The sequence below is a fragment of the Gopherus flavomarginatus genome, assembly GCF_025201925.1.
Source record: "Gopherus flavomarginatus isolate rGopFla2 chromosome 13 unlocalized genomic scaffold, rGopFla2.mat.asm SUPER_13_unloc_1, whole genome shotgun sequence".
Lineage (NCBI taxonomy): Eukaryota > Metazoa > Chordata > Testudines > Testudinidae > Gopherus > Gopherus flavomarginatus.
Window position 1 is genome coordinate 2,415,807 of NW_026114609.1, and position 26,512 is coordinate 2,442,318.

Here is a 26,512-nt window from a genome sequence, read left to right on the forward strand (position 1 = left end):
GCTTATGGAACTGACGTGGGGAAACCAGCCTTTAATAACAGGCAGCTCAAGTTGAAACTAAGTGTTTTTAATGATTTCTACAACATTAAATAACCCTTCAATTGTAGTGTCATCATCCATAAAATTGCTTCAGTCTTACAGGTTCTCAAGTACAAAACTAAACATCTCTTCAAATCCAAGGAAGTGGAGATCAGTCAATCTTCAGAGTCATCCCACATAAAAGAATCATGTTGTGGTACATACTGGCCCCATCATGTGACCATCGCTTTTCCCTCCTCTCTGTTAAAAGTTTTAGTATTTTGCACAGAAACTTTCTTCCCTCAGGAGAGACCTGGGAAGCAGGGCTGCCAGCCAGACAAACACCTTTAAGAGGAAGCGTAATCTGTCAAAAAATGATCTCCCTCCTTCAGTTAAGTGACACTCTGAAATGTTACTCATCAGGGCAGAGCCGGAGGATTGAAAGCAGCTACATCAAGCCTCTGTGTAGCTAGCAGGAATGAACACAAACACTCCCTTGTATCTGAAGAGATGTTTAGTTTTACCCTTGGTAAACTACAAGGCTAAAGGGAAAGATGATGGTGGTGTCAGATATAAAGGGTGAAACATAAAACAATCATCATAGTTATGCCCAAAGCAACTGTAAATATTTCTAAATTCTTCTTATTATCATCAAGTATCAGAGGGTAGCCGTGTTAGTCTGGATCTGTAAAAGCAGCAAAGAGTCCTGTGGCACCTTATAGACTAACAGACGTTTTGGAGCATGAGCTTTCGTGGGTGAATACATGCATCTGAGGAAGTGGGTATTCACCCACGAAAGCTCATGCTCCAAAACGTCTGTTAGTCTATAAGGTGCCACAGGACTCTTTGCTGCTTTTATTATCATCAGTGTATTATTTTCTCTGTCATCTAGACATTGACTAGACCTTGACCAAGAAATTTGGATCTTGACAAAATAATCAACTACCTCTCGTTAAGGTAGTGGACTTGACACCCACTCGGGTGTCTCCACGCAGGTTCAAGTACTAACAACAGTGGCGCCTTACAGCCATAGCTTTTAATCAGGGCAATACATTGATACAAATTCCTGTTAAATCATTTCTCAGCCAGAGTCCATCGCCCACATTCCTTAAGACACTGGGCCACCATGTGGACGTTTCATTTCCCTCCTCAATTTCACACAGAGGCACAATTTCCTTTGCACAGATCCAATAACAGTAAAACCTCCCTGTGTCTCTGGTCTGCGCCAGGGCATTCGATTCCAGTGAATCCTTTTCTCCTGCAATGGCAATGGTCAGACAGAGGGGACGTGGTCACCTGCATCCCTACCAGGGAGATATTGGCTCGGCTCTTTCTTTCTGCTGCTGTTGTTAGTCCATGAAACATCAGGGATGGAATGGAAGGCTGAGCTCACACACCAACCCCTGAAACATTTCAGTGCCCCAGAGAAATCCTGCCCCCGGCTATTGGAATGATATGGTGGAGATTCGAATTGGAAAGGGACTGTCTGAATTGTCAGTGTGGGGAATGAACAACAATCTATAGCAATGTCGTTAGCCACAAACACACTAATCATGTTCCAACTGGAAGGGAAATGGGCAGGAACTCTTGCTGTTCACCATGGACACACTTACACTAATGCACAGCCATGAGTGTGCTGGGGAAGCTGGTCTGAGCCATTTGAAGTGACAATTCTGTGAGAACAGAATTATCATATAGGGCAGCAGCTGTATGTCAAGTAGTTGTGGCCGAGTGGTTAAGGCGATGGACTAGAAATCCATTGGGGTCTCCCCACGCAGGTTTGAATCCTGCCAACTACGGAAGCATTAGTGTGTTGTCATTGCTGCTGTCTTGGAGCCAGACCTGGTCTCCCTTTGAGGCTGGCTGTGCTTAAAATACTGCTGTAGCATTGTGGAGTAGACAGCTGCTACAGTGAGGGGAGGGGTTTTCCATGCTGAGCTGTTTTGCACAGTGAACCTTTGCACTCTGATGCATTTTTTCGTGTTGTATGGTTTTTGCACTGGCTTGTGTTGCACTGGTTTAAGCTGAGCTCTTTTGCAGTGTGTCATTTTGCCCCATGGGGCGTTCATTTGCATGGTGCTGAATTGTCAGGCTTTGCACTCCTACATGTTGTCACTTTGTGCTGCGGAATGTCAGTTCACGCTGAATTGTTAGATGTTAGATTGGGGTGTTTCCACTTTTGTTGTTGTTTGTATTGTATTGCGATGGCATCAAATTATAGAGCTGTACGGTTGCAAGGGCCATGGAGAGGTCATGAAATCCAGCCCTCTCTGCTGAAGCAGAGCCAAGCAGAGACGATGCATTGGGGGCATGTGGGACCAAGTGCCCAGAGCAGCCGGCCCAGGCAGGGAGCAGAAGGAGGGAAGCAGAGCCAGAGCAGGTTGTCTATGGGACCAAGTATATGCAGAGTATCCTTAACAGAGGTTTGTTCAACCTGTTCTTAAAAGCCTCCTAGGACAGAGACTCCACAGACCTCCTTGGGAGCCTATTCCAGAGCTTAACTACCCTCAGAGTTAGAAAGCTGTTCCCAATATCTAACGTGAATCTCCCTGGCTGCAGATTAAGTCCATTACTTCTTGTCCTACCATCAGTGGACATGGAGACCAAATGATAATTGTCCTATTTATAAAGACCAAACTTTTCCTTCTGCAATCATCCGTTAACTGGTTATTATCCCCTCTTCTTGCCTGGGGTACAATGGAAGAGGAGAAAATACTCTCTTAACATGGGATGCAAATGTCAGTTTGTTCTCTCTTCATGTTTTAGTGAAGCTCAGAAAGAAGAAGAAACATGACCTGCCAAAGAGCACAGAGAGCTTGTTTCCTTTTGATCTGTGACTATTAGCAGAAGAGTGACACCTAAGGGCTGTTGCTATCACCCACCATGGGGCTTGAATTTATGATGGTGGGATTAAGAGCATCATGCTCTACCAACAGAGCTAGCTAGATTTAAAGTCAGTCAACTGCCCAGTCGCCGTGTAGAAAGTGCCCTATAAGAACATAAGAATGGCCATACCGGGTCAGACCAAAGGTCCATCTTGCCCAGTATCTGTTTACCAACAGTGGTCAATGCCGGGTGCCCCAGAGGGAGTGAAGCTAATAGGCAGTGATCAAGTGATCTCTCTCCTGCCATCCATCTCCATCCTCTGATGAACAGAAGCTAGGGACACCATTTTTTACCCTTCCTGGCTAATAGCCATTTATGGACCTAGCTACCATGAATTTATCCAGTTCCCTTTTAAACATTGTTATAGTCCCAGCCTTCACAACCTCCTCAGGTAAGGAGTTCCACAAGTTGACTGTGCACTGTGTGAAGAAGAACTTCTTTTTATTTGTTTTAAACCTGCTACCTATTAATTTCATTTGGTGGCCCCTAGGTCTTATATTATGGGATCAAGTAAATAACTTTTCCTTATTCACTTTCTCCACACCACTCATGATTTTATATACTTCTATCATATCCCCTCTTAGTCTTCTCTTTTTCCAAGCTGAAAATTTCTAGTCTCTTTAATCTCTCCTCATATGGGACTCATTCCAAACCCGTAATCATTTTAGTTGCCCTTCTCTGAACCTTTTCTAATGCCAGTATATCTTTTTTGAAAAGAGGAGACCACATCTGTACACAGTATTCAAGATGTGGGTGTACCATGGATTTATATAAATGCAGTAAGATATTCTCTATCTTATTCTCCTTTTTTTAATGATTCCTAACATCCTGTTTGCTCTTTTGACTGCTGCTGCACTCTGCATGGCAGTCTTCAGAGAACTATCCATGATGACTCCAAGATCTCTTTCCTGATTATTTATAGCTAAATTAGCCTCCATCATATTGTATGTATAGTTGAGGGTATTTTTTCCAGTGTGCATTACTTGACATTTATCCACATTAAATTTCATTTGCCATTTTGTTGCCCAATCACAGTTTTGTGATACGTCTCTGAAGTTCTTCACTGTCTGCTTTGGTCTTAACTATATTGAGCAGTTTAGTATCATCTGCAAACTTTGCCACCTCCGTTTACCTCTTTCTCCAGATCATTTATGAATAAATTGAATAAGAGTGCTCCTAGGACTGACCATTGGGAAACACCACTAGTTACCCCTCTCCATTCTGAACACACCGATGGGCGAACCTGGAGAGAGAGGTGGCAGTCCTTCGATAGGTCTGCTGGTAGAGCAAATGACTAGAGCCGGCACTCAGAAAGTCATCCTGACGTCGCCCTTCTGACTCCCGCTTGAAGGAGAGCTTCTTTTTCTTCCCCTTGCTGACAAAGAGCAAGAGAAGAAAGAAAGGTCAGGTGCTTCCAATACTGGGCTCTGGGCCCCCTCAAAGCTGCAAGGGAGTTTAGCAAGCAAAAAAGGTAAAATCGCAATGAAGTATTACCCTGGACTCAATGGCATTTCTCCATTGGTCTGTCTGCTTTGGGGCAGGGACAATAACACGTCCTGCTACATTCGTTATTTCAAAGGGAGGTTTAGGATTTTCATTCTCATACACTGTGCACAAAGCAGGACTTAACACTCAGTGTAACCTAAATGAGCAGCCCACAGATTCTGGCAGCCACAAAGAGCATTTGGTGTGAGAGCCCAGACCTGCCCCTGCCTCTGCCCCTGCCCCAGGGGGTCATGCACAACCTACCAGCTGCTAACTCCTAAACTTTCAGTAACTCTATTATCAGTGCCTGGAGTGTAATTTAAACCATAAGAAAAACCACACTGGGCTAGACCAAATGACCATCTAGCTCTGAATCTTCTCTTCTGACAGGAGCCAAGAGCAGGTGCCCCAAAAGCCACTCAACAAGGCACCACTGAGAGTTATTATCCCTGCCCCAAAAGCAGAAAGACCAATGGAGAACTGACATGACTCCAGGGTAATACTTCACTGCGGTTTTACCATTTCCACTTGCTAAACTCCCTCCCAACCTTCTGGGCTCCTAGAGCAGGGTACTGAGCCTGAGCCCAGACACGTACACTGCAACTTTACAGCCCAAGCCACATTACCCTGATTACTCCAACACAGGCCTGCCCTGGATGTTTCATTGCACTGGAGACGTACCCTAACATTATGTCTACACTGCCGTTAACACACCCAGAGCAGCTGTCTCAAAGCCCGGGTCAGCTGACTCAGGCTTATGCGGCTGGGACTGCAAGACTATAAAATGACAGTGCAGACATATGGACTTGAGCCCAACCTCTGAGACCCCACGAGGGGCGATGGTTTCTGAACTCAGGTTTCAGTGTGAACACAAATATCTGCACCACAGTTTTTAGCCTCTCAGCCTTTGCATAATGAGCCCAAATCAGATGACCCAGGCCAGTCATCCTGCCATCTTTATCCCGGGAGAGATAGACTCTAAGGGCACGTTCCCATTGCAATGTAAGCCCAGGGGTGGCAAGCTGTGCTCAAAGCAGCACCCAGCACTCTCATATAGTGATGATATGTTTTGAACAAAGTCTGCCTGGTGAGGGATCATTTCAAAAATCTTGAACTGTTCCTCTGTTGAAAATTAATGTCTTCTTGCATTCTATGTGTTCACATTGGTTTGGGAAGTTATGAAGTTTGCTCTGTGTGCATTACAGAAATATGTTATGAGGTTGGCAAATGCCCCCCACCAGCCTTTCAGGTGCAAAAATGGAGGAGCCAGACTCCCTGCTGGCCCATTGAAGGTATCCACACTCCCAAGGACTATTCCAGGAACCATGTACAATGCAGACTTCTCTGAGATAGCGCAGAGACAATGGACAGTGCTTGACTCATGTCGTAGCAAAGGTACTTTCTAGCAAGTTGGAAGAAACTATGAAAGGGAAGTAGAGACATTATGAATTGGCCTCTCTCCCCCACAACTCAACAGCTGGAAACACATCTGGAGGACAAAGACTGAAATGAGATAAATCAGAAGAGAATAACAATAATACATTCAAATCAAGTTGTCAAACAGATTAGTATTGGTTTTTCAGCAGAAAATTTTCAGTTTGGGGAATTTTCATGACAGGTGTGCATGAAAGGAGAGAGAGAGAGTTTGAGTGAAAGTTGGCCAACACAGACAGAGAAACCTAGGAGGATGAAAGAAATTCACAACAGGGAGTCAACCTCATGGATCCAACTTTCTGCTAGGGAGCACACACCACTCCTGGCCAGAGAGATGATCAGCTCTCGCAAATGGCAACATCATCTCCCCTGAAGCCACAGCTAGTCCGGAAACCCACACCCAGGTAACGGGAAGTCCCTGCCTGGAGCCAGTAGGGCTGTGACCAGAGCCCTTCCCAAACAAGATACACATCTCACCGACAGGGACGGTTACTCTTGTCCCAGTTGGGGAGCTCTTGCCTGGCATCAACAGGATTCACGCTGTCACTGCTCTTGATCACTTTCCATCTCACCTCAGGGCTGGACTCCGTCCCCATGACTTCTTTTCCCTTGGTATGAAACACAACACAAGAGGAAAAGAAAAAGAAATGGTGGTGAGGTTCCTCTTCTCGCTACTCCCGCACCCCAGGGCTTCGGCTTCAACCCTCCTCCCATTCTGTCATTACAGCTACAATTAGAAATCTGAGCCCAGGGCTCACACCTGCTTGTCTCCCCAATCCTAGGCCCTGTCCAGCATGTCTCCCTCCACAGAAGTTACCTGGTCTCATCTTAGACTCCATCTTCATATTGCTCTTCTCCTTCCCAGAGCTCCTGCTCTGCTCCTCAGACCTGTCTGTCCTCAGCTCTGCAGGCAGAGGGGAAGGGGCATGATGGGAACACACACGCCCCATTCCAGACACCACACAGCATCCACAGGGCTACCAAAACACCTCATCTTCGGCCAAAACCACACCTCACCCTGAGGGAGCAAAAAGCCTTTGTGAGCACAGCACACACAAGACAGGAAAACATTAACACCCACACCCAGCCCAGCCAAAGTGGGACCTTCCTCACCTTCCTGGCCACAGGTCCATGGGGCTCATGGATGGAGAAGTCTGCTGGGCTGTGGGGGTCCCTGAAGAACTAGCTCAGCATGTAAATGACTGGGATGTATGAGGAGGCCTGACTGTGGGCTGGGGTGTCCAGGAGGACCTGAGGGAAGGGAATAGGAGGATTAGGGATAGAGAAGAGTGGCGTTACCAAGGAGCATTGTGGGAATGTGGGATTTAGAGAGCCCAGAGTGGATGGGTGTCGGCGGTTGGACGACCCCACAGTGGTTGAAAAGGGGAACCTGGCAGGTTTGGGTGTAGCAGAGATTGAAGATGAGGAACCTCACACCCTGGGGATGATCTGGGGGAGTGGGAGGATGGGAAAGTGGGGCCCAGCAATGAGAAATGTGTTGGAGGCAATTAGGGGTGGGGCGCTGAGGATGGGGATGGGCGGGAGGCAGAGGAAGGGGGGGCGGGGTGCTGAGGACGGGAAGGAGGATGTGGGGGGTGGGGCGAGAGGCGGTAGGTGTCGAGGTGCTGAGGGTGGGGGGGGAGGAGGAGGTCAGGGAGAAAGGAAAGGCCAGGTAGAGTGTACACGATGGGGGAGGGGATGCTGGGGGCTGAGGGATCCCCACAGATGGGGGTGGGGCTGGCGAGAGGGTCACAACAGATGAGTGGACACTGAGGGGGCAGGTTGTGGGTGCTTGAATGGGCTGCTGGGGCCCTACAGAGGGAGAGGAGGGGGCGGTGCTGGCAGGAGAGTCACAGCGGACGGGGGGGACACTGGAGGGCACGTTGGGGAGGTTGAAGGCCCCGTGACCCCAGGCTACTACTTGTGGGGCTGCTGCCAGGCAGCTCAGCCACCCCCGTTCCCCCCCCAGGCCCAGCGGAGGGGGGATGGGTGAAGCCCTTTCACTCGCGCTGCCTCTGCCCTGTGCCCCCCCCGCCCGGCTCCCACGGGCCGGGGCTGCTCCCGGGGCAGGGGCTGGGCCTGGTGCCTGGAACTGAGTGTCTGAGCCCCCGGCCCCCCCGTGCGGAGCCGCCACTCCCCGTCCCGCCTCAGCGCCCCTCGGCCCGGCCCCGCCCGCCGGCTGCCCCCGAGCCCGCGTCACCCCAGCAGCGCCGGGGCGGGTCCCACTGGTGCCCCCCCCGGCTCCCCGTGGGGAGGGGGCGGGGGCAGCGAAGCCTTGGGGCGAGGGAACCAGGCCCGCACCCCACGTGCCGAGTCTCTGTCCCGCGCTCTCTCCGCCAATCAGGGAGCGGGGAGGGGCACGGCGAACTGCCGAGCTACGGCCCCTCCTCCAATAGAGGCCGCGTGTGAGAGGGAGAACTACGCTTCCCAGTGTGCACCGGGAGGGGGCGCGTTGCCTGAGCAACTGGTCATCACTTCCGCTCTGAGATGAGCCAGGAACTACAACTCCCAGCCTCCCCCGGGGCGCTTCCGTCCTCTCCAGCCCAGGAGAGGGCGAGTCCCTGGGTCAATCGGACACCTCCTGCCCCGCCCCCCAGAGAGCCCCGGCCCCGCCCTCCCCAAGCTCATAGACTCATAGACTCTAGGACTGGAAGGGACCTCGAGAGGTCATCAAGTCCAGTCCCCTGCCCTCATGGCAGGACCAAATATTGTCTAGACCATCCCTAATAGACATTTATCTAACCTACTCTTAAATATCTCCAGAGATGGAGATTCCACAACTTCCCTAGGCAATCTATTCCAGTGTTTAACTACCCTGACAGTTAGGAACTTTTTCCTAATGTCCAACCTAAATCTCCCTTGCTGCAGTTTAAGCCCATTGCTTCTTGTTCTATCATTGGAGGCTAAGGTGAACAAGTTTTCTCCCTCCTCCTGATGACACCCTTTTAGATACCTGAAAACTGCTATCATGTCCCCTCTCAGTCTTCTCTTTTCCAAACTAAACAAACCCAATTCCTTCAGCCTTCCTTCATAGGTCATGTTCTCAAGACCTTTAATCATTCTTGTTGCTCTTCTCTGGACCCTCTCCAATTTCTCCACATCTTTCTTGAAATGCGGTGCCCAGAACTGGACACAATACTCCAGCTGAGGCCTAACCAGCGCAGAGTAAAGCGGAAGAATGACTTCTCGTGTCTTGTTTACAACACACCCGTTAATGCATCCCAGAATCACGTTTGCTTTTTTTGCAACAGTATCACACTGTTGACTCATATTAAGCTTATGGTCTACTATGACCCCTAGATCTCTTTCTGCCATACTCCTTCCTAGACAGTCTCTTCCCATTCTGTATGTGTGAAACTGATTGTTCCTTCCTAAGTGGAGCACTTTGCATTTATCTTTATTGAACTTCATCCTGTTTACCTCAGACCATTTCTCCAATTTGTCCAGATCATTTTGAATTTTAACCCTGTCCTCCAAAGCAGTTGCAATCTCTCCCCGTTTGGTATCGTCCGCAAACTTAATAAGCGTACTTTCTATGCCAACATCTAAATCGTTGATGAAGATATTGAACAGAACCGGTCCCAAAACAGACCCCTGCGGAACCCCACTTGTTATACCTTTCCAGCAGGATTGGGAGCCATTAACAACTACTCTCTGAGTACGGTTATCCAGCCAGTTATGCACCCACCTTATAGTAGCCCCATCTAAATTTTACTTTCCTAGTTTATCTATAAGAATATCATGCAAGACTGTATCAAATGCCTTACTAAAGTCTAGGTATATCACATCCACCGCTTCTCCCTTATCCACAAGGCTCGTTATCCTATCAAAGAATGCTATCAGATTAGTTTGACACGATTTGTTCTTTACAAATCCATGCTGGCTATTCCCTATCACCTTACCACCTTCCAAGTGTTTGCAGATGATTTCTTTGATTACCTGCTCCATTATCTTCCCTGGCACAGAAGTTAAACTAACTGGTCTGTAGTTTCCTGGGTTGTTTTTATTTCCCTTTTTATAGATGGGCACTATATTTGCCCCCTTCCAGTCTTCTGGAATCTCCCCCTTCTCCCATGATTTCCCAAAGATAATAGCTAGAGGCTCAGATACCTCTTCTATTAACTCCTTGAGTATTCTAGGATGCATTTCATCAGGCCCTGGTGACTTGCAGGCATCTAACTTTTCTAAGTGATTTTTTACTTGCTCTTTCCTTATTTTCTCTTCTAAACCTACCCTCTTCTCATAAGCATTCACTATACTAGACATTCCTTCAGACTTCTCAGTGAAGACTGAAACAAAGAAGTCATTAAGCATCTCTGCCATTTCCAAGTCTCCCGTTACTGTTTCCCCCTCCTCATTAAGCAGTGGGCCTACCCTGTCCTTAGTTTTCCTCTTGCTTCTAATGTATTGATAAAAAGTCTTCTTGTTTCCCTTTATTCCCATAGTTAGTTTGAGTTCATTTTGTGCCTTTGCTTTTCTAATCTTGCCTCTGCATTCCTGTGTTATTTTCCTATATTCATCCTTCGTGATCTGACCTAGTTTCCATTTTTTATATGACGCCTTTTTATTTTGTAGGTCACGCAAGATCTCAAAGGTAAGCCAAGGTGGTCTTTTGCCACATTTTCTATCTTTCCTAACCATCGGAATAACTTGCTTTTGGGCCCTTAATAGTGTCCCTTTGAAAAACTGCCAACTTTCCTCAGTTGTTTTTCCCCTCAGTCTTAATTCCCATGGGACCTTGCCTATCAGCTCTCTGAGCTTACCAAAATCCGCCTTCCTGAAATCCATTGTCTCTATTCTGCTGTACTCCCTTCTACCCTTCCTTAGAATTGCAAACTCTATGATTTCATGATCACTTTCACCCAAGCTTCCTTCTACTTTCAAATTCTCAACGAGTTCCTCCCTATTTGTTAAAATCAAGTCTAGAACAGCTTCCCTCCTAGTAGCTTTTTCAACTTTCTGAAATAAAAAGTTGTCTGCAATGCAGTCCAGGAACTTATTGGATAGTCTATGCCCCGCGGTGTTATTTTCCCAACATATATCTGGATAGTTGAAGTCCCCCATCACCACCAAATCTTGGGCTTTGGATGATTTTGTTAGTTGTTTGAAAAAAGCCTCATCCACCTCTTCCGCCTGATTAGGTGGCCTGTAGTAGACTCCCAGAACGACATCACTTGTGTTTTTTACCCCTTTTAGCCTAACCCAGAGACTCTCCACACTTCCGTCTCCTATGTCCATCTCCACCTCAGTCCAAGTGTGTACATTTTTAATATATAAGGCAACACCTCCTCCCTTTTTCCTCTATCTATCCTTCCTGAGCAAACTATACCCATCCACACCAACATTCCAGTCGTGTGTATTATCCCACCAAGTTTCAGTAATGCCAATAATGTCATAGTTGTATTTATTTATTAGCACTTCCAGTTCTTCCTGCTTATTACCCATACTTCTTGCATTTGTATATAAGCATCTAAGATACTGGTTTGATCTTGCCTCCCAGCTTTGCCCTGACCCTCCTTCCTCTCTGCCATTATAGCCCGTGCTCCCTCCTGTTTCCAACCCATCTCCCAGGTCTTGTTCCCCACTTACCTGTGGGCTTTGCTCACCTGTCCCCGTCGAACCTAGTTTAAAGCCCTCCTTACTAGGTTAGCCAGTCTGTGCGCAAATAAGGCCTTTCCCCTCTTCGAAAGGTGAACGCCATCTGTTCCTAGCAGTCCTTCCTCAAATAGCATTCTGTGGTCGAGGAAGCCAAAGCCCTCCTGGTGACACCATGTTCGCAGCCAGGCATTCACCTCCACGATTCTTCTGTCTCTGCCCGGACCCCTACCTTCAACAGGAAGAATCGAAGAGAATACCACCTGCTCTCCAAAATCCTTAACCCGTACTCCCAGAGCCCTGTAGTCACTCTTGATCTGCTCAGTGTCACACCTCGCAGTATCATTTGTGCCCACATGGATGAGTAGCATGGGGTAGTAGTCAGAAGGCTGGATAATCCTCAACAATGCCTCTGTAACATCTCGGATACGGGCCCCTGGCAGGCAGCATACCTCCCGGGATGAACGGTCAGGGCGACAGATGGGTGTCTCCATCCCCCTCAGCAGAGAGTCTCCAACCACCACTACCCTACGTTTTTTATCAGTGGTGGCAGCAGACCTCCCAGCCTTAGGGGTACGAGGCTTCTCCTCCTTAACTGTTGGGGGTGATTTCTTCTCTCCTGTATCAAGAAGAGCATAATGGTTATCTTTTACCACAGCAGGAGGGTTCGCAGCAGCGGTGGAGCACTGCCTGCTGCTAGAAGTAACCAGCTGGCTGTGTCCACCCTGAGCCTCCTCCTCCACTGGTGTGTCAGATACACCCTGAGGCATCTCCTCCTCCACTGGAGTGTCAGTAGTCCTGTCAACTGGGACAGCACCTTCAGCTGTCTCCACATGGATACTGTCCAGGAATTGCTCATGGATATGGATGTTCCTCAGCCTAGCCACCTCCTCCTGTAGCTCTCCCACCTGCTGCCTGAGAAATTCCACCAGTAGGCACCTTTCACATTGGATGCCACCCCCAGCCTGGATATCAGTAAGTGGAAATTGCAAATTACAGTCTTTGCAAGCCCACACCAGAATCTGGGTAAAAGCATCCATGCTTTGGTACTCTGTCTGGCTACAGGCGCAGGTGGAGGAGACAGAAGCAGTGCTGGCACAGGTGTTGCGGGTCCTCCTCACCATTGTAAGACTCCCTCTGTCAAACTCTCTCAAATTCCCGTCTACAGCTCCCTGTCCGCTCTGCTCTCCTGTAAACAGAAAGGTTTTGGATGTGGTTCAGTTTACAGGTTCAGGGGACCAATGGGTCACAGATGAGACCAAAAAGGGACCCCCACTCCCTTCTTACTTCCCTTGCAAAACTCCCTGTTAGCAGCTCCTGGTCGCTAAGCTCCCTGGTCGCTTGTGCGCAGCTTTATAAAGCCCTGGCCTGAGTGAATGCCCCGCCCACTGGTTAAGGCTCAGCCAATTACCAGAGGCTTCTAGCTTTCAAACCTTCCGAGTAGCTCCACCTCCAACTGCCAGCTACAGCACACGGTCCTTCAAACAAACAAACCAAACAGACTGACAAACACAAGCTCAGCACACAGCAAGTAACCCCCAAACACAAACACAAACACAAACACTGGGAGCGGGGAGAGGAGGGGCTCCGGCTCCTGACGCGAACTCTCGTGTCCCGGGGTCTCGGCCTGGCCCCGCCCCCCGCAGCGCGGCGCCCCCCAGTGTGGTGGGGGCTGCCGGGCACCTGCTTCTCCCCTGGGCTCGTCTGTGCCGCCCCGATGTGCCCCGCGGGGCTGCCCCACTCGGTGGGGGGGGGCGTTGGGTGGAGCCCTATGGAAATACGGGGGTGGGCAGGGCTGGGAGCCAGGACTCCTGGGTTCTCCCCCAGCTCGGGGAAAGGGGGCTAGGGGTTAGAGTGGGGGAGGGGCAGGGCTGGGAGCCAGGACTCCTGGGTTCTCCCCCAGCTCAGGGAGGGGAGTGGAGGTTAGGGGGTAGACTGGGGGAGGGGCTGGGGGGTCTCCTGCCCAAGAGGCAACTCCAGGAGCTGGTGTCGGGCAGCAGGTCACTTGTAGACCCCGAGTGTCTGATCTGGAAACAGCTGCCTGTCCCTGTGCCCTGGGACTGCGCATGGCTGGCAACCGTCTCCTTGTACCTGAGAATTATCCATACACCCCAGGGGTGTGAGCCCTGTGCTCCCCTGTCAGTGCCTGGGGCACAGAGCCATGTGTACGAGTCACTGTCTGTGCGGGGATGTCAGTTCGTACAGACTCTGCTGGTGCTTTTTCTGTAGCCTGTGGTAAAATGAGGCAATTAACTAGATGCGTTGATGGAAGTTCTCTGCATACCTTCAGGGGTACACGTACCCCTGGTTGAGAACTACTGATGTAGGGGAACCCAGGCCCACCCCCCATTCTGACTTCCAACCCCGTACCCTGGGCAGCTGGTTCAGCTTTGCTTACCTTGCATCAGCCTCAAGTCAGCTTCACTGGGTCACCAGTTCCACCATGCCCAGGCGTCAGAGAGAGGACGTCTCCATGAGGGGTCGGTGCTGGTGGAGCAATTATTGACACTTTCTCTAGTCTCCTTTTCAGATTTTGCCCCATTTTCTCTTTAATTCTCCAATGTTAATTTAACAATCTCAGATTTGGGATATTTTCACACCCGTTTGACCTGCAGCAAATTTTCTTCCTTTCTTTGGGAAATTGTCCTGAATCATTCCCCAAAAGTGAAGGGGCTTAATGGATGCAGTTTGCAGAGTCCTGAGACACAGCTGCCTCTGGGGTAGGCTGAGCTGGCCTTTCTCTGCTGGCGAGGAAGGGGACAGGAGGAAAAAGTCCACAGTGGAGACTGTCTAGCACAAGGTTACGCAGTCCTGGCTACTGCTACTCTCAACTGCCAGTCACTTGCCTGCCCCTGCTTCTGCCTCCTCCCCACTGCCAGGAAGTTTTCCTGTTCCACACTCCCCTCACATACCCTCTTAAAGCACCTCCCCAAAGGGCTCCCTGCTGCCATGTGAATGGTGTGTGTGTGTGTGTGGAGGGGGAATTATTGCTGTCTGTTAATTGAACTTTCACTGTCCAATTACTCTCACTTAATATAAAATCTCTTCATATTTGGGTGGTTTTCTCTTATTATCAAATGTTTCGTTTTAGACCCATTTCTTCCCCAGTTCTCAAAGATAGATATAAAATATCCTGTGTGCAGCGCTGTAGTAGGCAGGGTAGTCCCAGGGTATTGGAGGCTTCCCCCTTGGTTTGTATACAAATGTTATTCTCCAGCCCATTCCTTATGAATACTAACATGATGTTAACTTTTTTGCTGACAGCTGTGAATTGAGTGGAGCTTTTCATTGATCTGTCTACAGCAACATGCAGATCCCGTTCTTGGGTTGAGTAGCCGATAATCTGTTCTGCCGCCGTCGCTAGGTGTGATGCATGTTCAGTAGGGGTTTCTCCCCTCTTCCCTTTTTGTATTTCCTCTCCTTACTAGTGTTGGGGTGTCCTTCTCCTCAGGTTAGTGTATTAATGATCTCATCTTGGGGTCATATGTGTCAATTCATTGCTACGTCGTCAGAGAACTATCCATGATGACTCCAAGATCTCTTTCCTGATTAGTTGTAGCTAAATTAGCCCCCATCATATTGTATGTATAGTTGGGGTTATGTTTTTCCAACGTGACATTTATCCACCTTAAATTTCATTTGCCATTTTGTTGCCCAATCACTTAATTTTGTGAGATCTTTTTGAAGTTCTTCGCAGTCTGCTTTGGTCTTAACTATCTTGAGCAGTTTAGTATCGTCTGTGAACTTTGCCACCTCACTCTTTACCCCTTTCTCCAAATCATTTATGAATAAGTTGAATAGGATTGGTCCTAGGGCTGACCTAGCAAAATCACAGCAGCAAGATGGAGTCTGGAGTCACACGGGTAGGTCACATCTCCATGCATGATTCAATTTGCAGGCCTACGCCATTGTTTACATGTTAGTTTGAATGTTCCTAGGAAAGCTCAGATGTGGATTGGCATTTTCCAAAGTCCATTGTCAGTGAAGCGTTTCTTGACTGGGCACTTACTGAGAATAGTCCTTTTTCAAGAAGCTGACCAAATACATCACTGATGGTACTTGAAATCAAATACATTTGAGATACAAGTACGTAGCCCATATTCATAACTTCAGATACAAAAATAGTACACACATACAGCTAGTATAATTATAACCAGCAAATCATAACCTTTTCACGGACACCTCACACGACAACTTTTGCACAATATTTGCTGCAAATATATAACAGTGGTGGCAGCAATGATCTATATGGTCCCAGTTGATATTAATAATGTCACAGCCTACAGAGAAGTGAGAAGGAGGCGTCTTCTAGCCGGCGTTTCTCCTACATTTCTCCATTGCCGCTTGGGCGAAGGCAGGAATGGAGCAAAACACGCCTGGCTGAAGGTTCTGCGTTCAGCCTTGAGGATTAGGCCTGAGCCTCCGGCATGGGCGTTGGGAGATGGATTTCTGAGTCGCATCCAGCACAGTCTTCGGGCCTGAGCTGAAACCACTTGGGCCACGAGAGATGGGTTTAAGGTGGCCTTTGAGGCTCCCAGCAGGACTTGAGGAGCAAGGGGTTATCGCCATCCTTGGGTGGGCTCAAACCACTGTCCTTTCAATCAACAGCAAAACACACTAACCCATTGCACCACAGAGACACATGTCTGCTGTTACCAAGGCTGCTGCCTAGCAGCCTGCGCATCTGCCTGCCAGCGCTAGAGCTCGCAAGGCAAGTGTGGGTGCTGGAGGCTGTAGGTAAAGAGCCAGCAGAGTGACACAGCAGAAGCGTGGTGGGTCCATAACCCAAAAGTCAATGAATCAAAACCGTCTTCTGCTAGGCATGTGCTTGTTTCTTTTTGCTCGGGGCCTTCAAGGGAGGAGGCAACCAGCAGAGCATTGAGAGCCTAGGCCATGAGGCAAGAGGTGGCTGAGGTGTCGGCCTGCCAGGGAGCCTGGCACCTCGGGCAGCCTGGGCTGAAGGATTTTTTTAATTTCTCAAGAAACCTTTGTGGTTTTCAATGGAAATCTAAACCCAAAGCTAAAACGTTGAGGATTTTTTTTCATTTCATTTCACTGTCCATCCCTTTTCTTTTCCTAAACTCGGGTCTACAGAGTGTCAGTCCTACTGAGCCCCAGGCCATGGTCTCCAAGGTTCTGGAAATGTGCCGACCTGTCCTGGACATGGTCCCTGCCAGCTCATGTGACGCTGGCTTTGCTGAGCCTGCTGCTGGGGAAGTGGGAAACTTTGTATCTCAACTGGATGTTCCCTTCAGGTGCCCAGTCTTCAGTGTGGCTCGAATGTCCATGGATCAGGGTTCACTGACCCAAGAGATGGCTTTGAAAAATATGAACATTTTCACAAACACACTGACTTTCTCAATTTTCTATTTCTTGGTAACATTTCATGGATCTTTTGGAGTTGAATCGGTAAAAAAATACAGGAAATCAGGGTATTACCAAAAGGATATAATATAAAGTTTGCAGTTAAAGGTACAGAAAGGAGCTGAAAAGGCAGCTGCAGACTTTAAGACTGTTTCTTTAAGCAAGAGGGGGCAATCAATGTGACCCCAAAAACCTTGGGACTCATAATCTGATAGGGCAGAGAGGAACTTTGTCTGTTTGCAGCGTTTTTCAGCCTATGTTTGGGACTGTGATAAATCTGCTAAGAATGGGACTACAATCCCCACCATTTCCTTCCCCTCTGTACTTCTCTTTCCTCTGGCCAGGTCACGGGAACGGTCCTGAGGCAGGAAAGGCCCAGGCTGTTGTGGGAAGTGGTGGCCACGTGGCAGGTGAGGATCTGCAGAGAGCTGGATGCGGAGGGCAATCCCCAGGAACGGATGCAGAGCCACATGTAGAACAGGCTGTGACTCCCAGATCTTACAGCTGGCTGCAGGTCTGGGTGAGGTTCTGGGGGAGCAGCAGCGGTTGGGCAGGGAGCCAGTACAGAGCAGCTCCAATGAGAAACACGAAGTGAACCTGGCCTGGAAACCTGCAGGCTCCAATTTGCTTGGCTAGAGATTGGAGTGGAGAGGTCACCCCAGGCTTTAGGCCTGAAATAGGGTTACCAACTTTCCGCACAAAACCAAACAGCCTAACCCCGCCCCTTCCCCAAGGCCCCGCCTCTTTCCTGAGGCCCCACCCCTGATTCACTACATTCCCCCTCCCTCGGAGGCCCGCTCTTCCCCACCCTCACTCACTGTCACTGGGCTGGGCAGGGGGTTGGGGTGCGGGAGGGGGTGAGGGTCCTAATGGGGGGTGAGGGCCATAAATGAGGGGTTCAGGGTATGGGAAGGAGCTCTGGACTGGGCAGGGGGTTGGGGTGCAGGAGGGGGCTGAGGGCTCTAACGGGGGGTGAAGGTCAGGAGTGAGGGGTTCAGGGTACGGGAAGGGGCTCCGGGCTGGGCAGGAAGTTGGGATGCAGGAGGGGGTGAGGGCTGTAAAGGGGGGTGAAGAGCAGGAATGAGGGGTTCAGGGTATGGGAAGGGGCTCTGGGCTGCAACGGGGGGTGGGACTGGGTGAGGGCTGTAAAGGGGTGTGAAGGGCAGGAATGAGGGGTTCAGGGTACAGGAAGGGGCTCCAGGCTGGGGAGGGGGTTGGGGTGCAGGAAGGGGTGAGGGCTCCGGCTGGGGATGCGTGTAACCTTCCCCTTTCCCTATCCATGTGTCTGAGCCACCAGGGCCAGCAAGTACAAGGCCTCGCTGCTGAAGCACTGAGAGTGTCCAGTGACGCTACACCTGGCCCTCTACTGACAGCTCAGGGGTTTGGCATCCTCTGGCACTGAGATGCCATAATAATTACAGGGTTATTTCTAATGGGTTAAAGCAGAACTTGTGCTGAGATTAACACTTCCCTCGTGGGTCTGGGGGTTTTACAGCACGAACTGGCTCTGCGTGTGGGCACAGTGCATGTGTTTGAGTGATACCAAGACGGCTGAAACACACAACTCCCCATCCTGGGGGTTTCCATCTCGCCTGATTCCTTCCACAGGGGGCACTGGCCTGGCTCCTCTACGGCCAGATGTCCTGATGGGCAGCAGTCGGGATGTTGGGAGAGGTTCTGTTTTCTGTGACTCGTGACAGCCCCAAAGTGACTCCCACCAGCCCCGATTGCCTTGCGCTGCAGTTGCCAGTCTCTGAATCCTGGCCTGGGATTCGATTGGAATGAGGCCCCTGGGAGCTGGAGAGACCACGGGTCAGACACTGCAACATTGTAGCCAGAACATCCATGTCTAGATTTTAAGGCCAGTCAAGACAACTAAATAATCCTGTCTAACCCCCATACACGTGACAGGCCACAAAGTCAACCCTGCACTGAGCCCAACAACCAGGATTAAACAAAATATTGCAGCCCTTAGGGGAATATCCCTTTGTGTGCCACAGGCAGAGCATAGGAGAGGCAGAGGGGTACCAATACGGGAGGCCCCTGCACTGGAATTGATTTGGTGAGATGTACCCAGCTGATCCGGGCAAGTGACTTGTGCCCCATGCCACAGAGGATGACAAAAACTCCAACATCCCTGCCAGTGTGAGCTGGGGGAAATTCCTTCCTGACCCCAGCAATGGAGATCAGGGAGACCCTGAGCATGAGAGCAAGGCCACCAGCGAAGCACCGGAGAGAAATGGTTTTCTATCTCACCCGAGAACACTTTCTTCAGCCCCTCCCCCGTCCCCTCTTGCCACCCCCATGTGGGGTGAAGAATCTGTCATTGCCCTGGGTACTTTGTTCCAGTGTTTAATCAACCGATTGCAAATGTGTCCCTTATTTATCATTTTAGTTTCTCTGCCATTAACTTCCAGCCACTGGTTCTTGTTCTGCCTTTTGCTGCTAGGTTAAAGAGCCCTTCAGTACCCAGGATTTTCTCTTTGGGAGGGGATTTATGCATTGTCATCAAGTGACCTCTTGGTCTTCTCTGTGATAAACTGAGCAGATTGAGCTCTTGTCTCGCAATGGAAGGCAACTTTTCAACGCTTTTTTCCTCTTTTCTGCCCCCCTGTCCAATTTTTCATTCTTCTACTTAAAATGTGGCCAGGACGACTGTGTGCAAAAGTCCAATGTTGGTCTGATCAATGTTGTACAGAGATAACACTAGTGCCCTATATCTAGTCACTGTTCTCCTGTCTGTACATCCAAGGACGACCACAGCATCGCACGGGGATTTCATGCTGAGCTGTTTGTCAATTATGACACCTAAACCCTTCTCTGAGTCACAGCAGTCTGGCCTTACTCATTAGTAAAGCTCAGTGTGTTTGAATGGCCACAGCTGCCCAAGTGCTCTGTAACATGCACAAGGGATTCCCCTCCTCAGTCACCTTCACCTGCTGCTGGTCTCTTAACTCTTTCTTCTCCAGGATCTGCATGTGTCATTGTGGGGGGAGTTCTCCTCCTCTCTTTGCCTGGGAGCGATGTGACCCCCCGGATGGACTGACCAAACCCAGGATTCCTTCAGCCTGAAAGCAGAGGGGAGCCTTCACCCGCTCCCTCTTTAAGGCTCCAGTCCCAGATCCTAAATTCCCTGCCAAAGCACAAAAATCCACACTAAGCCCAACTCCTCTCTCGGTGGTGATTTTCTTTCTCCCACAAATCTGTCTTGAGGACACAGCCCTAGGAACAGGTGAACACAACCCCTGAGATTTCCCTTCGCAGCCTGCAAGGGGCAGTTCGCCCTATTAAACAGCTCGAGAATGTCGTCTTTTTCTTTTCTCCTTTCCAAAGTAATTTCTTGTATTTCTTGTCCCTTTATAGGACCCCCCGATTTGCCGCTTCCAATTCTCTGCTGTATACGCCAGCACTGGATCGAGTGAGGTGCCTGGACCCATCCTGTACTGGGTACATGGGGGACTTGCAGGATCAGACCCTAAAATCGCTTTAGAGGAAAATTCTAACCCCACCCAACCCCGACCTATTCCTGGGAAGTGTTGGTACTGACCCAGGCCACCGAGCACCATGGAGTGAAGAGACCAATTTTATCAGTAAGTCAGAACCTCCGGCTGCCCACTGCCTGGATCACCTCCCCCCAGGTGACACGAGTCACCCTCCAGAGCCATTGCTGGGCCCCAGGGGACAGCCACACAAGCCATGGGGATGGACAGCTCCCAGGAATCTCGGCAACAAATATCCAGGCCGGAGGGTTTCCCCTAGTGCCTGACCCACCCTCAGGGTCCAGCCAGCCAGCAGCTTCCACCCAAGGCTAGTGCGCTAACAGAGGCAGCGTGGCTGAGGCGCTTGGCCAGTGACTGGGGCCAGTCGCCTGAGCATGAAGCCAGCCGACCCCAGGAGATGGACCCGAGTCACGAGCCCAACCCACCACGCAGCTGCTGCCACTGCCCCATTAGTGCGTGAGCTCCCATGGACCACGCTGGGGAGATCCCCCAGCTGCAGGGTAGACGCCCCTGAGCGCCTGGCAGGGCACAGCTCCTGGCTGACCTGCCCTGCTGAGTTCTCTACTAGGCTGAGTGGATCCAGGGCCAAGGGTGCTGGGTGACAGGGGGGCATTGGCTCTGGGCTGGGACTGTCACTTCCTCCCCTCCCCATCCAACAAGATCACAGCAAACGAAACCAGCTCAGCCTGCAGGGGAAGAGTTCAGTTCAGGGCCTGGTGCATTCTGGGAGCAGGGACGGTGCAGTGAAAGGGCAGATACAGGGCACCTCTGAACACTCTGCGCAGAACTGCCTGTCCTGACCCACAGCCCCTGTTATCCCAGCCCTGGGCTCCCCTCTCACTGCTCTGCCAGTGCCCCTCACTCCCGATCCACAGACCTCCCCCGCTGTATCTGTGACTTCTGCTACCGAACCACCAATGCGCTGACTCCTCTTGTGAGACATTTCTCTGCACAATACTGCTGCTATTCCACTTATTGACTCCAGGAAACATTTTCCATAGCCTGGTTCTGTGTGTCACTGGTTTCTATAGCAAAGGCCAGTCCCTGGCCCTGTGACCCAGACATCCTCATTCACATCAGGCTTCAAGCTGAGAATCATTTCCCATTCCCGCTCTGCGGGAGGGGAAACTTTAAACATGCTCTCTGTGCGACTGCACATGGGTAAGCAAAGAGAACAAACCCACAATCCCGCCCTGTGCTTTGGGAGCCAGGTTTGGGGTGGGAATTCTGTAGTTCAGATGACTTCAAGCCTGGGCATTGTGATTCTTTACCAGTTTCTCTGGCATTGGGGAAGCTTTGTGCTCACAGCTCTGATGGCTGAGCGGTTAAGGTGTTGGAGTTGAAATCCAATAGGGTTACCCTGCACAGGTTCAAATCCTGCTCACAGCGAGGCTTGTGTTTTAGCCAGTCTCTAACCCGGGCAATACCTCTCTACAACCCCCTGAGACACTCTCAATTCTCCCCCCACCCCAAGTAAATCCTGTTCTGCTCCTTTCATAGAGATGCCTGGGACACCACCTCACACTGTGTCCCTGAGGTGTCAGGCAACCTCTCAGCACCTGCTGCCTCTGCCACTCACCTAGTGCCCCATAGATCAGCCATAGCCCTGGTTCTGCCCCTCTCTCTAGCGTGTGAAAGGAGCCAAGTCAGTGACTCCATGGGGGCTGCAGGGCTGCAGAACCAACAGAGAAAAAAAAAAAAAGCTGCCCAGCAGCCACCTCTGCCCCTGCACCTCCCACCTGCTAGCAGGCCTGGCTGACAAGCTCCTTCTCTTCTCTTTCAGCACCTCCTGCTGGCCATTGATGGGGTGTGCTGGAGGAGTGAGGAGAGAAAGAAGTGGGGCAGGGTCGTGTAGGAAGAGATTTGATGGTTTGGGGGCAGGGCCTGTGGTGGAGCAGGCATTGAGCACTGCCCGGGAACTCTCAAAGTCAGCAGCTCTGAGTGCAGAAGCCTTCCCTGAGTCTGAGCTGCCAGGATCCCTGCCTCAGAGCAAGTGCCACAAGTCTCAGCCTCTCTGTCCCAGACATGGCTCTGGGCACCACCAGGAATCATTTGGCTCCTGGCACACAAGGCAACTTAAAAGCTGAGTCCCTGGACTGCAGCTCAAACCCTGGCTCCTCCCATTAAGAGCCTGATGCTCTACTGAATGAGCTAGCCAGGCTTGCTAGGAGCCTCCACCCCTGCTCTTCTTCTCCAGGGCCACTGCCAATTCCTCGTTCTCTTCCTCTCCCCTGCACCTGAGGGTCACTAAATCTCCTCACCTAGACAGCCAGCCCGTCCACTGCACCCCAATCCCCCATGCCTGAGCCTCCCTGCCAAAGTCCTGCACCTGGCTCCATAGAATTAATTCTCACGTGTTGCTGGGAACTCTACTTCTTGTGCCCAGAGAGTCTCAGCCCCACTCAGTAGAAGACCCGAGAAACATAGTGTCTGTCTTTTCTAAAGAAAGGCTTGAAGGGGCTTTTCTCCTGTGGCCTAATAGATAAGGTGCCAGACTTTAGGGTAGAAGATTGAGGGTTCAAGTCCTTTCATGGCTGTGTTGCTGCAGTTTTACCTTCGTGCTGAAAGTCCTGCTCCCTTCAGGGCTGGAACCTCTTCTTGGCCGCTCAGGCCAATGCTCTGGCTTCAGCTAGAGCTCCGGGAAGGAGTTGGGGGTTGGGTGTCACAAAGGCTGGGGCAGGAGCCCCAAGTCCTTCCAGTCTAGCCTTTGCCATTCCTGACTTGCCAAAGAAAATGGGCGGCTGCCCAGGCTGGTGTGTAGAGCAGTTTCCCTCTTCCAAGTGTGCACCTGTCCCTGTGCTTGAGGGGGTTGGTAAATAGCACCTTGGGAGCCTGGGTGTTTCTCTGCTTCTAGCCAGCTGGGGAAAAGCCTCTTGAGGTAAAATCTCCTGCCCCACTGCAAAAGTGAGCACTGTGAGTAGGAACAGACAGAGGCCACACCAGGGGGCTGGCCCTGCTTTCCTACCAACTTGTGATGTTGGCCACAGAGCATCAGCAGCTGCCCTACATGCTGGTCTGCGGGTCGCTTTCAGTGGGTGTTTGGCATGCCAGGAAGCAGCCTGGCCGGGGGTCTTTGTGACTGTCTGCTGGCCATTCAAAGGCATGGTTCTCCCCTCCTCTAGCCCCGCCTTCAATTGCTCTGTGGCTTATAAACCTTCCCTTGGAGCTGTCAGCACCAGCTGCCTCTGCTCTAAGTGTCCGGAGGAGGGAAGGTGTGAGGGGCTCCAGGCTGGGCTCCATCTCCCTCCTGCCAAGCCCTGACTTAATCCTGGCCCTGGCACTCCTTTCTTCAAGCGCCTTGTGGGCCAGAGGAAAAGTGTGGCAGGAAGCACAAGGGCCAAACTTGTGAGCATCAGGTGAAGCAGCAAGAATACCAACCACCAGGTCACACCACAGGACTACAGGCAGCCATAGCCACTTCTACACCCCAATCCATTGCAGCCATCCCAACCAAACACCTGGCTCCAGTAGGTGTGAGTCACCCAGCAGGAGGGAAAAGACTCACTCTTAAACAACTGGAGACAGTGAAATTGAGCACTAGGGCTTTACCACAAACCCAGACAAGGTCCCACTGACATTTGAACTCACACCACAAGATTCAGGGTCCTGAGTGCTGCCCATTACACCATGGGACCAGCTTGTGCTGCCTTTTCTGGCCATGAGTGACCCTCACGGGGCTGGCTCGTGTAAGGGACTGCTGGCCCTTTACTAAAACTTAGTGGGGTTTTTGGTTGGCTAGTTCCCAATCCCAATAAGGGAAGGGTCAATGGGCAATCAGGCCCCTGAGACTGACATGCCCCTGGGGCAATGGTCAGCAACTGGTAGGGAACACGTGAGAATTTGTTAATAGAGAAAAATTCCTGGTGAAAATTGGCATAGCTGTGAAGATTTTGAAAAATTCCAGTGAATTTACACATGAAGATACAAACAGAGAGACAAACACACAGAGAGAAAGAGAAAATCACAGACTGCACAGGCCCACACAGACATAAACAAAAACCAAACCCACACAGCACACAGAGACATATATGCAAAAGGGAAAGCCACACAAAATATAGAAAGAACAAATCCACACCAAAAAATACTGCAAAAGCCCACAATAAGAAAGCACAAAACCCACATACCAAAAGAATACTAAGCAAAAAAACAATCTGTATGCAAAAATCATACACACACGCACCCAAAACTATGCCAGGCATCCACCAAAATCACACAGGACCCACATGCACATCAACAGGACAGACGAAAACCACATCAACATATAGAAAGTCAGGCAGGGTTTGAGTCTCACAGCGAAGAGGGTGAGCACACAGGTGGTTTGGGGAGCAAAGACTGAAGGGGAGTCAGGGGCAGCGCTCTGGGCTCTGCCTGACCCCTCCTGACACAGGTGGCTGGTGGAGAGCAGAGCCTGGTAGATCTGTGGAATCTGTCCTGCTCTCTGTAAAGCAAGGGGACCTCGGTGTCTTCTGAGCTGCAATTGTATTTTCTATAGGGCAAACTGATTGGCAGAACCCATTTGCTTAAAGAAAGCTAGTGCTTCAGGTGAGGTTTGAATTCACAACCTCAGCATCGCTCCACTCAGCACTGCTACTATAAGTCCTGTACACTAACCCATTACCCCTCTGATGCCCAATTGAGGGTCTTGCCTCCTTGATTCATGGATGAATTAGGGGTTGAGGGGATTGCATTAAGTAAAACAAATCCATATTAATGGCTGCTGAATGGCAGCAGCAAAGGTGGGGAGCCTCCTTCTGTGTGATAGAGCTGGTTCCCCCTTCCATTGCTGAGGGGATGGTTGGTGCTTTGAGCCCACCCAGTGCTGGAACGTCCCATGGGTGAGATTAACAGAACTCAAGAGGAGAGAAGGAAAGGGAAGGGAAGTCTTTTCTAGTCCTGCCTAGCTCCATTGGTCTCCTGTGGCCCTTTCGGCTCTCTGCTCCCCTGTTGTGGAGATGCAGAGACAAGCCCCCATCTGGGTGAGTCACTGAGAGGTTGTGTCCCATAGAGTGTGTGGGAGAGGGGGAGGGTTGGATTGGGCTTAAGGGGAGAAGGTTGTGTGTGACAGTGTGTGGGGGAAGGGGATATAAATGATGGAAAACAGGGGTAGTGACAGTGAAGCCCCGTGTCTCAGTGTTATGACCCTGTTTGATGCTGCCGTTCACCTTCCCCTCCTATGGTCTCATCTTTCATTGAATCCAGCATTTTTTCACCTGTCATCACCACAGAGGTGTCGCACATGCCTCAGATACAGAGTGTCCCTCTTAGAGACGCCGAGGACTGGAACTGATTTCAGCTGCTGGACAGCTCTGCTAGGTCTTCATTCATTTGCATAGGAAAATGCTGAGTGATTAAATTCATTTCAAGCCCCCTGCCCCCATTCAGCGAACTCCTGAACATACTGGAGATGGGTCTGGAAATCCATTTTCATTCGAAAAAGTTTTTCAAGGGAATCACTTGGATTGTGACTAGGAACCTATTATCCTGCAGGGAAACATTCACCCACTGATCTATACTCGCAACAAAGAGTGTCATGTATAGCTCAGAGCAGGAACAGTTTTTAACCTAGGGGTTACTAAACTTTCTCTCTATACAAACACCACAGCTTACAAACTCCCCACCCCCGCTCTGTGTCACCAGAGCACAACAACAACTCTCCTTGGAGCACACACAGCTCCCCAGCTCCATGCCCGTCAGTCTCTCCAGCATTGCTCCAATCCCTTAAAGCAGAGTCTCAACCTCAATTTACCTTAGGGCCAGTGCCAGTCCTCCAATCCTCCCAGTGAGCCAATAATGTCACTCATACCACTCAGAACCCACCCCCCAAAACTCTGCCTCTCATCTGCCTAAGGCTCTGGGAGGGAGTTTGGGTGGGGGAGGAGGTCTAGGGTTCAGGCCCTGGATTGGGGCTGGGGATTGGGGTGCAGGAGGGGTGCAGGCTCTGGGGGGAGTTTGGGTGCAAAAGGAGTGAGAGGCTGGTCTCTGAGAGGGAGTTTGGGTGGGGGAGGGGTTCTAGGGTGCAGGCTGTGGGATGGAGTTTGGGTGCTGGGTGCAGGCTGTGGGCTGGGGCAGGGGGTAGGGGGAACAGGAGGAGAGGTGGCAGTGCAGGCTCTAGGAGGGAGATTGGGGGCGGGCGTTAGTGGGTGTGTGGAAGGAGGGGGTGCAGGCTGTGGGAGTGAGTTGGGGGCAGGCATATGTGGAGGGGCGTGCAGGCTGTGGGAGGGAGTTTGGGG

The 26,512-nt window shown here is 50.5% G+C and overlaps 1 long non-coding RNA gene and 2 other non-coding genes across 8 annotated transcripts in view; 2 read left to right on the forward strand and 1 right to left on the reverse strand.

The window, feature by feature from the left end:
- The window catches only part of LOC127040994 (uncharacterized), a 213,170-nt gene extending 205,807 nt beyond the window's left edge, over nt 1-7,363 (reverse strand). For 3 of the 6 annotated variants that reach the window (XR_007771568.1, XR_007771569.1, XR_007771571.1), the window contains exons 1-3: nt 6,937-7,359; nt 6,641-6,841; nt 6,301-6,431 (exon numbers count right to left, since the gene is read on the reverse strand). This is a non-coding gene — a long non-coding RNA (uncharacterized LOC127040994). Of the gene's footprint in view, nt 1-2,268; nt 2,814-5,640; nt 5,879-6,300; nt 6,432-6,583; nt 6,842-6,936 lie in introns of those variants that run through there. The other 3 variants (XR_007771567.1, XR_007771566.1, XR_007771570.1) reach the window with 3 other exon arrangements.
- On the forward strand, nt 1,736-1,817 carry TRNAS-AGA (transfer RNA serine (anticodon AGA)). The gene has a single exon. It is a non-coding gene; the product is annotated as a tRNA-Ser (tRNA).
- Nucleotides 7,364-21,589: 14,226 nt separating the features above from the next.
- TRNAS-UGA (transfer RNA serine (anticodon UGA)) lies at nt 21,590-21,671 on the forward strand. The gene has a single exon. It is a non-coding gene; the product is annotated as a tRNA-Ser (tRNA).
- The last annotated feature ends 4,841 nt before the right edge of the window (nt 21,672-26,512 follow it).